This window comes from Ambystoma mexicanum, chromosome 8 (assembly GCF_040938575.1).
Source record: "Ambystoma mexicanum isolate Mex_15411 chromosome 8, UKY_AmexF1_1, whole genome shotgun sequence".
Classification (NCBI taxonomy): domain Eukaryota; kingdom Metazoa; phylum Chordata; class Amphibia; order Caudata; family Ambystomatidae; genus Ambystoma; species Ambystoma mexicanum.
In genome coordinates this window covers 981,096,435-981,109,778 of record NC_090929.1, presented here as the reverse complement: position 1 = coordinate 981,109,778, position 13,344 = coordinate 981,096,435, and positions in this window count along the sequence as shown.

The window sequence follows — 13,344 nt, the reverse complement described above, 5'->3', positions numbered from 1 at the left end:
ATTGTCTTTCATGTATTAGAAACGTTTGATTTGTGTGTTCAGAGATGTGCATAATTCTGTTTGGTTAGGCAATAATTGCAGACTACTTCTGTTTTGAAGGGGGTTCCATCTGGTGGGTATAACTCTGACGTTCACCTTTGTCTTCAATGCAATTGCCTCATCTTCGTACTAGCTCCCAAACTTCAATTTAGCTCGTCAGCTTTCAACAAACATGCATCACTGTGGCAACAAAACTCTCCTTTCTCTTCTACTTTAATGCAGACTCCATACAACAGAGCTAGACTGAGAATGAACTGCAATTCTGTCTCAACAATTGACTCAAATACTTACGTAAACCGTTCCAAAATGTCTGCCCACCTGGTATTGGGTATCAAAAACTTTGGGAACTTCTCCCCTCTAATCTTGTACTGCTCTCGTTTGATGTGAAGTACGGTTTCCCCGACCTTCATGGCTTGATTGAAACCCCCCCTCTCCTTGTCTGTAGCAGAACTGTGGACACATCATCCCAAAAGAAATCACCCACAGGACCTTAAATGAAATCACTGGAGCCTCCCATCAAACATGTCTAAGGGTAATGTTTGTCCATCTGCCTCTCTTCCTGTTAGAATACTTGAGTGGAGGCACAGAAAACGCTCGGTCATGTTGCCTTGTGCCACTTCAGAGCTATATTGTTGCCCAACAGTGCCGAATGTCATAACTATATTTTTCTGTTGTGAATGACCAATTAGAGTATAAATCTTTAAGGCACCTTCGTTTTTATTTTTAGCTTTAGTTTGTGTGCCAAAATGAATGAGATAGGGGTGCAGAAAGGGAGGGCTGGCAAATTGAAGGCTAATACGTTTGTCTGTGTCACTGCACTGACCAGTCTTAATAGCTGCCATTTTGAAATCGTGTTGTTAAAAGTAAGGAGCGATGTTCCGAAGTCAACCTAGGGTTGTATATTGTAATCTCTGAGGGCGGACGATCATTTGCGATTTTATTTGGTTCTTTGTTGCCAGATTTACTTTGCTTCCGAGTGCTGGAAGTGATATTTACCAAATGATGGCACACTGTCTGTTCTCTGGAGGCTGTCAGCCATGCTGGGACTAGAGCAGGTGTCTTGCAGACGGGGCACAGATGTCCGATGCGAGTGTCTTAACTTGCTCAGCTGCCTAACTGCATTGTCCTTGAGAGTTTCTATGGTGCCGATGGCCTGTTTGAAAATGTTTTTTGTTGGAGGTTTGCTAGTTCTGATGGGCATTTAATAGTGGGTGTAGTGTGTATCTTGCACTTGAACGATTTTGCTTCCAAGTATGATCCATTTGAATATGGTGTGGGTGACAGTGATGGTACGTCCTGATCTTGGATTTCTTATTATGGTGTAGTGGGAGCGAGTGTTAAGAGGATCCAGCACATTTCCCCACAAAGCCTTTTGTATAGTTTGTTAAATCTGATCCTCGGTTAGTCAGTGGAGTATTTGCGCAACAATAAGCTTTCGTCTGATCTTTCCATGCCAGGCAGAATGATTGCACACTCAGTTTAAGCACATGTTAGATTTAGCAGAAGTAGGAAAGAACTGTATGAGAACATTAACATTGATGAAGGGACTCTAACATGCAAAAAAATCAGTCGTGTGATATCTATACCAAGTGCATCTGTTTTCATTGGTGATCCAGTGCATTTTCTCCCTAAATAGGGGCGGGGGTGATGCTGGAGGAGAAAGCCAAATATGCCTATCATCCCTGCTCTTGGTGAATATACTACTTTTAGCTATCCCATCACTTCCTCATAAACCCACACCATGGAGTACTAACAAGTCTGGCTGGGTGGGCTTATGGGTAGGCCTGGCGATGGATGCAAAGGTCACCTTTTATCTGCATTTCATCAGCTTTCTCTTCGAACCAGGTGCGTTGTGGAAAATGTCATGAGAAAAGGTCTACTGAATGAGGCATAGGTAAGTCTAATAATTGGGCGTGCCTGTGTAAGATCTGTGGCCAGTAGAAGGTTGAATTTATGATAGTTCATGACTGGAAAGTCTGTCATGTCTCTTAAGCAGCTTTCATCATTGTGGGGTTGGCATGCATAAGATAAAAATATATGCACACCATGCACTGAACTGGTTTACCACGGACATGGAAACAATATTTCTGCTGCTTGTAAATCGGCTTAGAATCCCATGCTGTGCATATAATCTGACACATAGTGGTAATCGCAGAGTATTGCATCCTTTTTTCGAAGATGGAAAAGGGATGTCGACCAGGATGTGTCAGTAATGCTTTTCCTACTGTGACGTGCAGTGTACCCATGATACCTCGCGGGCCGAGTCCTCAGGGATTGTTTTTTGTTACCATAGTGGTTGATGGGTTTGATGCAGAGCTTGTTTTAATGAGATTTAATGCTACATTTACTGCGTCCTCAACGCACCCGCTCAATGATTTGACTCGATGGGCGTTTCCCGTCGTAAGAATCTCTGGCTTTGTTCTCTATGGCTGGTGATGGCCTTCACCATCAAGCTTTGGCCTTTAGCAGTACGTTGAGTGGGGGCCTTTCTTCTCGACAATACTCTTTAGAGAGTGCCTTTTCTTGCTTTTCCCCTCTTCTTTCCCTTGTCTGGCTGTTCTTTTTCTACTTAATAATGGAGAGAACTCCATTTAAAGTTTGCCCTTCCTGTAATAGGGTGTTTCCTTGGAGGGACACTCGTAGGGAGTGTATGTACTGCTTACCTCGTGACCAGGACAAGCAGTGCTGCAAGGTCTGTCGACTCCTTTAAGTCTAAGGTACTCAAAGAAAAGGCGCACAAAGCGGTGGGTTGCCTACGCCATGCCGCAGAAGGGAGGATATTCCTGTCTTTCCTTACATGGAAGACTGGCTTGTCTGAACTCGCTCCCCAGATCTAATGTCCTAGCATCTACATGCACACTTTCTCACAGCCTATGCTCTTACCTGAACTTCAAAAGTCTTAGGTTTTGCCATTCCTCCAATTTATCAATGCTTTCTTGGACACTCGCCTGAGCAGGTCCTTCCCACCCAGGGACAGAGTGGCGAACATCTTTCGGATGGTCCATGTTCTCCAATCCCATGAACAAGTCCCGGACTTGGCCTGCCTGTAACCTTTGGGCCTTGTGGCCTCTGGCATCCTAGTAGTGTCAGAGACAAGGCTGCGCATGAGATTGCTTCAGTGACTGCACTGCTGCCAATGGTTGCAGCATCAGGGCCACATGTCGGACCTTTTAAAGGTCTCTGATCAGGTGCCTCAGGATCACCACCAGGTCAATACACATACCCTTACGTCCCATCCCCTTTCCTCCATACTGCATGGGTGTCCCTTCCAAGGAACGGTAGACGGAACCTTTTTCACCTGAAAAAACCTTCTACCCCTTCAAATTTAGAGGCGCGTGGGGGTGCGGCCCTGGGAGCATGCGCTACTCTGACTCCGCCCACTGGTGCCACTCCCCATTCCTCTTCCGCGTCGACTGGAACGGGCCGATTTCACCAGCGCTCCTGGGGTTGGCTTTGGCCATGTTATACCACGCACTCTTCCCTGAATTCTTCTATCGTGTTGTCTTCTCTGTCATTCAGGTACTCTGTCCTCCGGTGTCACGCTCCTTCCTGGCAGATGTTGACTTCCACGGGCTTCAGCAGGTGTCCAGCCTTTTGAGGGGCTCTTCCCTACGTCTGACCCCCACGCTCTTTGCCTTTGCTTCCTTGGCACTGACCACGGCTGACAAGGTTGTACCGCGTGTGACGCACTGAATGACAGGCTAACCAGGTGGAGAGAGGTCTTTGAAAGGTCGCCTCCAGAGGACTTGGAAAAACCTTGTCAAGCAGAGATTGCGGCCCAAAGGCGGGCTGCTATTTTCCATTGCACCCCGTAAGGACGATTCCTTCCTGAGAACATGCCCAAGCGGGAGGAACCCCTCAGGTTCCACTACCAGCACACACACACACCAACGCTAGTCCAGCAACCGGCCACACGGCCGAGGGGTTGTCCGATATTCTGGAATCAGTGCTGAGGGACCGCAAGGTTCTTTTACCGGGTGTACACCCGAGGGGCAACGCCCTAGTACCGGCTCAATGTCTGAGGGGGTGCCTGCACGCAGCACTACCAGCAACAATGTTAATGTTAAAGGATATTTGTATCGCGCACTGTCACCACCGGAGTGGTCCCCTGGCGGCTCTGAGGGGTGGGGGGATTTAGTGGGATGAGCTGGAGAAGTGCAAGAGAGCAGTGACCTGCTATTGGCGGCCTCATCCTGAAATACTGTTGGCTGGGTTTAAGGTGTTCTAATGTCAGAAAACATTGTTTGCTATTGTGCGGGTCTGTGTGCTTTGTTGCAGTGTAGTGAAGTTTGTGTGGATTGTTGTGTTGTAGGTTTGTGGTTGTTTTGTTAGAATTTGAGGTGTATGGAGAGGGTGAAGTTGTTTGTGGGTTGGTTAATTGGCATTCCTGTCTTAAAATGAGGTGCTAAATTTCCATATTTCTAATCGGGTGTGGTGTGTGAGGGCGTCTCCATGTCTACGTCCAGCTCAGGGGCTGTACGAAAGTCAGTTCCTTTGCCATAGGTCATCCGTTCATATGCATAACCTTGCCCAGGTTGGGCAACCGGCTGCCTACGTGGCCCCTGTTTGTATGAGGGACGGGCAGGCATTTGTGCATCCCTTGCAGTCTAGCCCAGGAAGCATTCCCAATCTAGTAGGAGGGTGGCATCGGTAAGCCCGGGTTTACTCCCTCCATGTGTTGGGGCTGTTCGGCATTCATCATCTGATTCGGTTGCTCATTAATGTTACCGCTCCTACCCCCTTTGGAATGTTGCAATGCCAATGCTTGCAATTATGTCCAGGGGCGGCGTCTGCCTTCATTCACAACTCTGGTCCATGCTCCTGCCAATAGCCACAGCTTAATTAGTGTGGCAAGTGCTAATGTTCACCCAACTTTATACAAGTATGATCTATAGTAGCATTTATCGAGTGGGTGAGGTTGTTCGCTTGGAGTTGGCTAGGGACGCTGGATTCTGTCCTTATTGGTGTTGCCTGTGTCCTATTAGACATAGTGTCATCACTCTTGCTGTAGTAAGAGTTTCTTTATTTGGTTCTAGATGTTGTCACTGTCCTAGATTTGTCATCCTTTTCATTGTTTCCCGTTTGTTGTTTTTGGTTTTTCAGTTTGCATCTGTGATGTTGAAGAGCCAGGTTTTTTAGTAATTTTCGGAATTGTATGTGGCCTTTGGTGTTTCTCATTTCTTTCGGGGGGATGTTCCAGGTTTTTGCGGCTAAGTGGGAGAAGGGAGGATCCCTCAAGTTATTTTCTTACGGTATGGTTTTTCTTCCAGACGGATTTCGTTGCTTGATCTGAGGAGTGTCATTGGCTTGTAGATTGAGTGAATTCAGCTCCTTGTCCGCTGATTGCCCTGTGTGTTATGCACATTTTGAATGTGATGCAATGTTTGACTGGGAGCCAGTGCAGTGTTTTTATGGCTGGAGTGATGTGGTCTCTTCTGGATAGTTTGAGGAGGAGTCTGGCTGCTGCGTTTTGGATCCGTTGTAGTTTCTTCAGGAGGTATTCTGGTATCCCGAGAGGCTGTTTGCATAGTAGGTTCTTGACATGATTAGGGCGACGATTGTGAGTGTTTTGTGGGTGAAGGAGAGGAAAGGTAAGCTGCTTCTTGCCGTATGAAGGAGGAAGAAGCATTTCTGATGTTTGTTAATCTGCTTAGAATCACATGCTGTGCATAGGTCCGACATCCAGTGGTCACTGCGGAGTATTGCATTTTGTTTTTCGTAGTCGAAAAGGGACGTCGACAAGGCGTGTCTGAAATACTATCCCTATAGTGACGTGTGTTGTACCCACAATCCCTCATGCGTCGAAGTCCCTCAGATTGTTTTTTTCCGCGCAGCTACTGGTCGCCTTTACGCGGAGCTCCTCGAGAGACATTGCAGATTCCATCTCCTCGACCTTTGGTCGTTTTCCTATTTAATATATAACATATCGATCCCTCCCTCGACGCATTTGTGACGCTGTCTCCGCCGAGCAAGATCTTCGACGGAGGGGACGAGCGGAGGAGATCCTTCGGCGTTGCCGAACACGTGGCCTGGCCTCGCAGGCCAAATACAGTAGGGAGAGTCGGGTCGTGGGAGATCTCTGGTTCTTTTCTGAGAATGCCTTTCCTTTTCCCCTTCCTTTCCCTTGGGGTCGTTATCACGATTTATTGCCTCGGCTATGGAGAGGACACCCTTTAGGTTTTGCCCACTTTGCAAGGGCAAGTTTACTTGGAAGGACAAGCATTCACGGTGTAACCGCTGCTTGCCCCTCGATCACAAAGAGGAGGGTTGCACGGCTTGTCGGCTTCTCAAGCCAAAGACTCTAAAAGACCGTAGGGTCAAGAGGTGGGCGGCCTACGCTATGTCGAAGGCCGATTCTTCACCCGCCGCTGCTACCACCGACAGTGACGAGGAACGTGATAACACGACCTCCGCTACGGAAGTCGTAGACCCCTCTAAAGAGCGCTTGTGCTCTTCGTCGTCTGTCCCCGGCCCCGACGGGCTCGGCTCACGCCCTGCTTATGGGGATGAACACCCCGGCGACACTGACGCACACGATAAGCACACAACCCATGGCTCTTCTTCGTCGAAGACAAAGAAAGCATCAGCGCCCAAGGAGACGCAGGTTCCACCGGCGGCCTCCTCGGACCGTTCAGGTTCGAAGCCCCTCTCGCAGCCGCGACCAGCGACTGGGCTTTCGGCAAATAAGGGCGCCGCCCCCAAACCATCGGCCGGCGCGCACCAGCAGAGAGCGCACGCCGCCGTAGAACGATCGACACCCGTAACGTCGAAACCACAGCCCTCCGCTGACAAACGAGTCGCAGAGAGCATGGCGAGGATCGTTGTAGCCGACGCCCAGAAGCGTACGCCGAAAGACACGTCGAGCGCTACGCAGAGGTCGAAAGACACGCCGAAAAAGCTCGAAGAAAGACAGGGACTACCCCCTTCAGTCGGGGGGGACCCCCAGCACACCGGAAGGCTTTTCGGAAGGTGACAGGACACTTTCCTCGACGTTATGGGAGAGGTCGAGCCGTTTTCAGCTAGATGACACTAATTTTCCCCCGCTAGACCGCTCAGGGGTACCCCATGAAACCATGGAAAGGCTCCATCTCTGCATGGAGAGAATGGAGAGGTTTATGAAGACCCAGAACCCTCCCACTCCCAAGAGAACAAGAGAAGGGCCTCAGGAGGACCCCAGGGCCAAATATCCGAGACTAGTCAATCCCCAGCAGGACACAGCCTCAGACTTCCATAATGTGTATGACCTCACTGGTGAGGAACAATACTTGGAGGAGGAGGATGAATTTGTGGACGATGAAAAGGGACAGAACCAGGAGGAAGGTCTGGAAGACAGCCCAGACATGGTAGGAGAAGGCTTCGGAGAAAATCCAGAAGAAGGACCTTCTCATCCCTGGCAATCCCCATCAGTATATTCGGACACTGATTTCCTGAACCTAAATCCTCCTGACAATTCACCTGTTAGTCAATGGGAGACGTGTTTCTATCAGCCCACATTCAATGCCCTGTTGCGCAGAGCAGCAGCACATTTCGAACTGGACACTGGGGAGATCTCTCCTGAAATAGACTTTGTGGAAAGAGTAATTAAGGAGAAACCCCCGGTCAGCCAGACCATTCCCCTCCTCGCTTCAGTGAAGAGAAGAATCATCCCTTCGCTATCCACACCCGCACTAATCGGAGGAGTTAATCCAAGAATTGAAAAACTTTTCACTCCTTCACCCTCAGACCCGCTGTACATCAGGGGACATTCCATTCCGGATTCCCTTGTAGTAACTAATACAAGGAAGAGGGCAGGGGTGCCGCTGTCCACCAGCGAGGCACCACCTGACAAGGAGGGCAAGAGGTTATATGCCCTTGCAAAGAGTCACATCCTCGGCTGCCTTTTCGGCAAGAATTGCGAACAACAATTCTTTGCTAGCTAGCTACGCGGACGCGCAGTGGGCCAAACTGCGCAAAGACGCCGAAGAAGCGCCGGAACCACTACGTACACGCCTGCTATCAACTATTGGCGAAGGAACCCAGGTCAACCAGAGTATTGTAAAGAACTCTCTGGATGCTGCAGAGACAGCGGGACGTTCCCTGGTTCAGGGAATACTCCTAAAATGCCATGTATGGCTGCGCAACTCAGGGTTCAAACCGGAGACACAGGCGTCTTTAATAAATAAACCTGTTGAAGACTCAAACCTCTTCGGGAAAGCGGTGGATGAGGCTCTGGAGATGGCTAAAAAAGAGTTTGATACTATCAAAACTCTTGACCAGATCTCTAAGTCCACTACCAGACGCGGCTATGGCAACAAACGCTTTTTTCGTGGCCAACGCCAACAGCAGCAACAGTACCCTGCCACCAATTACCAGGCCAATAGTGGGCAGTAGAGCCAAAGAGGCCAGCGCCGGGGCAAAGGGAGAGGTCGGGGGTCCACCCCCAGAGACTCCCAAGCCCCCAACAACACCAAGTGACGTGAAGATTCGCGTCCCCTCCCATGCAACACCGGTCGGGGGCCGGATAACATCCTTTCTTCCAGCATGGGAGGGAATAACGTCAGACCGCTGGGTACTTTCCACCGTAGCCCACGGATACTGCATCGAATTCAACAGTTCCCCAACATACAGACCCCCGAGGGGACGACACATGACACCGGAACACCTTGCCATCCTTCTCCAAGAAGTACAACTACTGCTGGAAAAAGGAGCCATAGAGGTCGTGCCTCTATCTCAGGTAACGGAAGGTATTTATTCAGTGTACTTCCTTGTACCCAAAAAGGATCTAACCATGCGCCCTGTATTAGATCTGCGCCCAGCGAACAAGTTTATCAAACCCCAGAAGTTTTGTATGGTGACCTTACAGGAAGTGATCCCACTGCTATCACAGGGAGATTACATGACAACATTGGACATGAAAGATGCATACTTTCATATTTTAATGTTGCCAGCGCACAGAAGATACCTCAGGTTCATGATAGAGGGCAAACACTACCAGTTCAGAGTGCTACCCTTCGGCATAGCATCAGCACCAAGGGTATTCACGAAGGTACTGGCAGTGGCAGCGGCCCACCTGCGCAGGTTGTCCATCCCAGTTTACCCTTACCTCGACGACTGGCTCATAACAGGGGATTCTTACGAAACATGCTTCTCCAATACCCAAAAGACTGTAGACCTTTTGTTCCAGTTGGGCTTCTCTATCAACGAAAAGAAGTGCAGCCTAGACCCCAGCCAAATCAAACAATTCCTAGGGGCTCTAATTCAAACAAAGGACGGCCTCGTCTTCCCCTCCAACGAGAGGGTCCAAAACATGCTGTTTCAGATCCCTCAATATGTGACCGGTCGAGAGGTGACGGTACGCAAAGCAATGCGCTTGCTAGGCATGATGGCGTCGTGTATTTATTTGGTACCTCGCGCGCCTGCGCATGCGCCCTATGCAAGAGTGGCTCAACAGCCAGTGGTGTCAGGCCAGCGGACTATGGGACGATCTAGTGGTGGTCTCGCAGGCCTTGGTTCTCTCGCTACGGTGGTGGACAAAGGAAAACCTGGAAAGAGGGAAACCCTTTGCCACACCCGCGGCGGAAGCCACTCTAACCACAGACGCATCCCTCACAGGATGGGGGGCTCACCAATCCCATCAGACTGCTCACGGAGTGTGGACTCCGAACGTAGCATCCAAACACATAAATCTACTGGAGCTACTAGCTGTGTTTAAGGCGCTAAAAGCCTTCCAGGAACACCTACAAGGCAAGACTGTGTTGGTCCTTACAGACAGCACCACAGCCATGTACTACATCAACAAGCAGGGGGGCACCCACTCTCCAGGACTGTCCAAACTGGCCCAAAATATATGGAAGTGGGCTCTCAAACAAAACATGTTCCTACTGTCACAACATGTACCAGGGGAACTCAATCTGCTGGCAGACAAACTCAGCAGAGATTTCCCCCTGCCCGAAGAGTACGAATGGCGACTGCACGAAGACATCGTCTTCGACGTCTTCACACAATGGGGATTCCCAGAAATAGACCTATTCGCAACCCTGGAGAACTCACAATGCCTAAGTTACGCCTCCAGGTACCCCCAGAAACAATCCAAGGGGAACGGTCTGTCGATGCAATGGTCAGGGAAATTTGTTTACGCTTTTCCCCCGACTCCCCTTCTCAACAAGGTGGTGCACAAGATGCACCAGGAACAAGTGACCATGATACTGGTGGCCCCAATGTGGGCCCGACAGCCATGGTTCGCTCACTTGATGGAGATGTATCTATCTCCCCCAGTGAAACTCCCCTGCCCGTACAACATGCTGTCACAAGACAAGGGCAGGACTCTGCATCCATGCCCCCAGAACATGAACTTAGCAGCTTGGCTCCTGATATCATAGAATTCGGACATCTACAGCTCCCGCAGAGATGCATGGACATCCTCAGGGAAGCCAGAAAACCTAACACTCGCCACTGCTATTCTAGCAAGTGGAAGAGATTTGTCATCTGGTGCAGAGGAAAAAGCATCAACCCGATTGACTGCTCTCCCACACATATTGTTCTATACCTGACCCACTTATTGGATTCAGGTCTAGTGTTCAATTCCATTAAAGTCCACCTAGCGGCACTTTCTGCATACACCACTTCCCAACTCAAGGTGTCGTGGTGCAAGATCACTGTTATAAAGGCCTTCATGGAGGGAGTAAAGCGAATACACCCCCCGATAGCTGACCCAGCTCCAGGATGGGACCTTAACGTGGTACTTGGCAGACTCATGGGCTCACCATTCGAACCCATGCACAAAGCATCTCTTAAAGACCTCACTCTTAAGACTGCTTTTTTAATAGCTATCACCTCCATCAGGAGAGTAAATGAACTACAGGCTCTTTCTGTTCTAGACCCCTTCGTTACAGTTCACAGAGATAAGGTGGTTCTACGCACGCACCCAAGGTTTGCTCCGAAATTCATCTCGAAATTCCACGTAAACCAGTCTATAGAACTGCCAACGTTCTTTCAAAATCCTTCCAACTTGGGAGAAAAAACTCTGCACACACTAGATGTGCGCAGAGCGGTCATGTTCTACATGGAAAGAACCAGACCACTGAGGAAGACTAATCAGTTCTTCGTCTCGGTGGCAGCAGGAAGAGAAGGGGATGCAGTTTCAAAGTCCACTATTTCTAGATGGATTGTTCAATGCATCACTCTCTGCTATACTCTTGCTAAGAGAGAACTGCCCTTTAAGCCAAGAGCACACTCTACTCGAGGCACGGGGGCGTCCATAGCATTCATTGCAAATGTTCCCCTTGAGTCCATCTGCAAAGCGGCTACCTGGAGTTCTGTGCACACCTTTACAAAACACTACTGTCTAGATGCACACTCGAGATCTGACTCCCAGGTGGGACAGGCAGTATTAAGACATCTTTTCTCTACTGTTCCTTCTCATAACCCACCGCCAACTCCGGGTACTGCTCGCTAGTCTATGCACAGCATGTGATTCTAAGCAGATTAACAAACATCAGAAGACAATGCATTACTTACCGTAAAAGCATTTCTGATGGTTGTATCTGCTTAGATTCACATGCGCCCACCCTTCCTCCCCGCTCGGATGGAAGGAACATAGACTTCCTTTTATATCTCTCTTTTCTGTACTCACTCACGTCTAGAAGGCTCCCTCAGGGCAAAAAAATACAAACAGAGGGACCTCGACGCGTGAGGGATTGTGGGTACAACGCACGTCACGATAGGGATAGTATTTCAGACACGCCTTGTCGACGTCCCTTTTCGACTACGAAAAACAAAATGCAATACTCCGCAGTGACCACTGGATGTCGGACCTATGCACAGCATGTGAATCTAAGCAGATACAACCATCAGAAATGCTTTTATGGTAAGTAATGCATTGTCTTCTTGATTGCATTTGTTTGTGGTTCTAAGGTTAGGGTGTTGTCCATCAGGACTCCCAGATTTTTTACTACCTTAGATGGAATTGGTGCGGTTCCCATTTCTGTTGGCCATGGAATATAGGTGGCGGTCTCTTGATTTTTGGATATAATCATGATTTCTGCCTTTCCTGGGTTGATTTTCAAGTTGTTGGCATTCATCCAATTAAAGACTTTTTAGACACTCGATTAGGGTTAAGTGATCGGCTTGATTGTCTTAGATTTTGTAGATTTGAGTGTCATCTGCGTAGTTGTAGCATGTAATTTTGTATTTTTTTGAAGATTCTGATTAGTGCAGTTTGGTAGATCTTGAAGTACAGTGGTGATGGTGAGGACCCTTGTGGTACTCCACAGTTTTTGACTTGTGGTGTGGATTTGAAGGGCTTTAACCAAACGGTTTCTGTTCTGTCTGCTAGGAAAGATTTAGTCCAGAGTAGTGCTCTTTTATGCCTATGTCTTCTGGCCTTTTGGTTAGGGTGTCATGGCTAACTGTGTCAAAGGCTGCGGAGAGGTCGAGCAGAATCGGGGCTGAGGTTGTCGGAGTCCGCGTTTGTTTTTAGATCGTGCCAGATGGACAGTAGTGCTGTTTCTGTTCCTCTTGCGGGTCTGAAGTCGACTTGTGCTTGGTACACCAGGTGTTGTTTTTCTATGTGTTCTTGGGTTAATATGTAGACTTAGGTTTCCAGGAGTTTTGCTGGGTAGGGAACGTTTGAGATCGGCTTGTAGTTGGAGAGGTCTTTCAAAAGTGGTTTGATATATGCTGATTTGAATGATTTTGGTACGGTTCATGTTGCTAGTGAGAGATTTAGGAGGTTTCTGTAATATTTTGAGCGTGTTCCTTGTGCAAGGATTGATTTATAGATGTCAGGCAGGCACGGATCCATGGGTGAACCTCATTTCTTGCTGTGTTTCACCAGCAAGACGAAAGCCTCTGCTGATATTTGGGGAAAGTTTGGGAGTTTATCTTGTGGTTCTGTGTTAGGTTCGGTTTGTTGGATGTCATGGTTGGTTGGTCTGTTTTGCATGATTTGTCGGATGTCGTTGATTTTGTTCTTTAAGTGGTCTGCCAGGTCGTTGCAAAGTTTCTCAGAGGGGGTTGGGGTGTTGTCCCAGCCTGGTGGGCTTCTTATTTCTTTGATGTTGAACATTACTTTTTCTGAATGTGTCGAATTGGTGATTCTGTCACGCCTTCTCTTTGCCTTATGTATTTCCTTCTTGTATGCTCAGATTTGTTTCTGGAACAGTTTTTTCTTCTCGGTTGTATTCTTTCCTCCATTCCAGCTCCATTTTCTTGTTGTCCTTTTTCATGGTGCTTAGTGGGGTGAACCATTTTGCCTTTGCTCTTTTTTTTTTTTGATGGGGTGAATGTTTTTTTCTGGGGTTATCTTGTCGATTGTATCAGAAATCC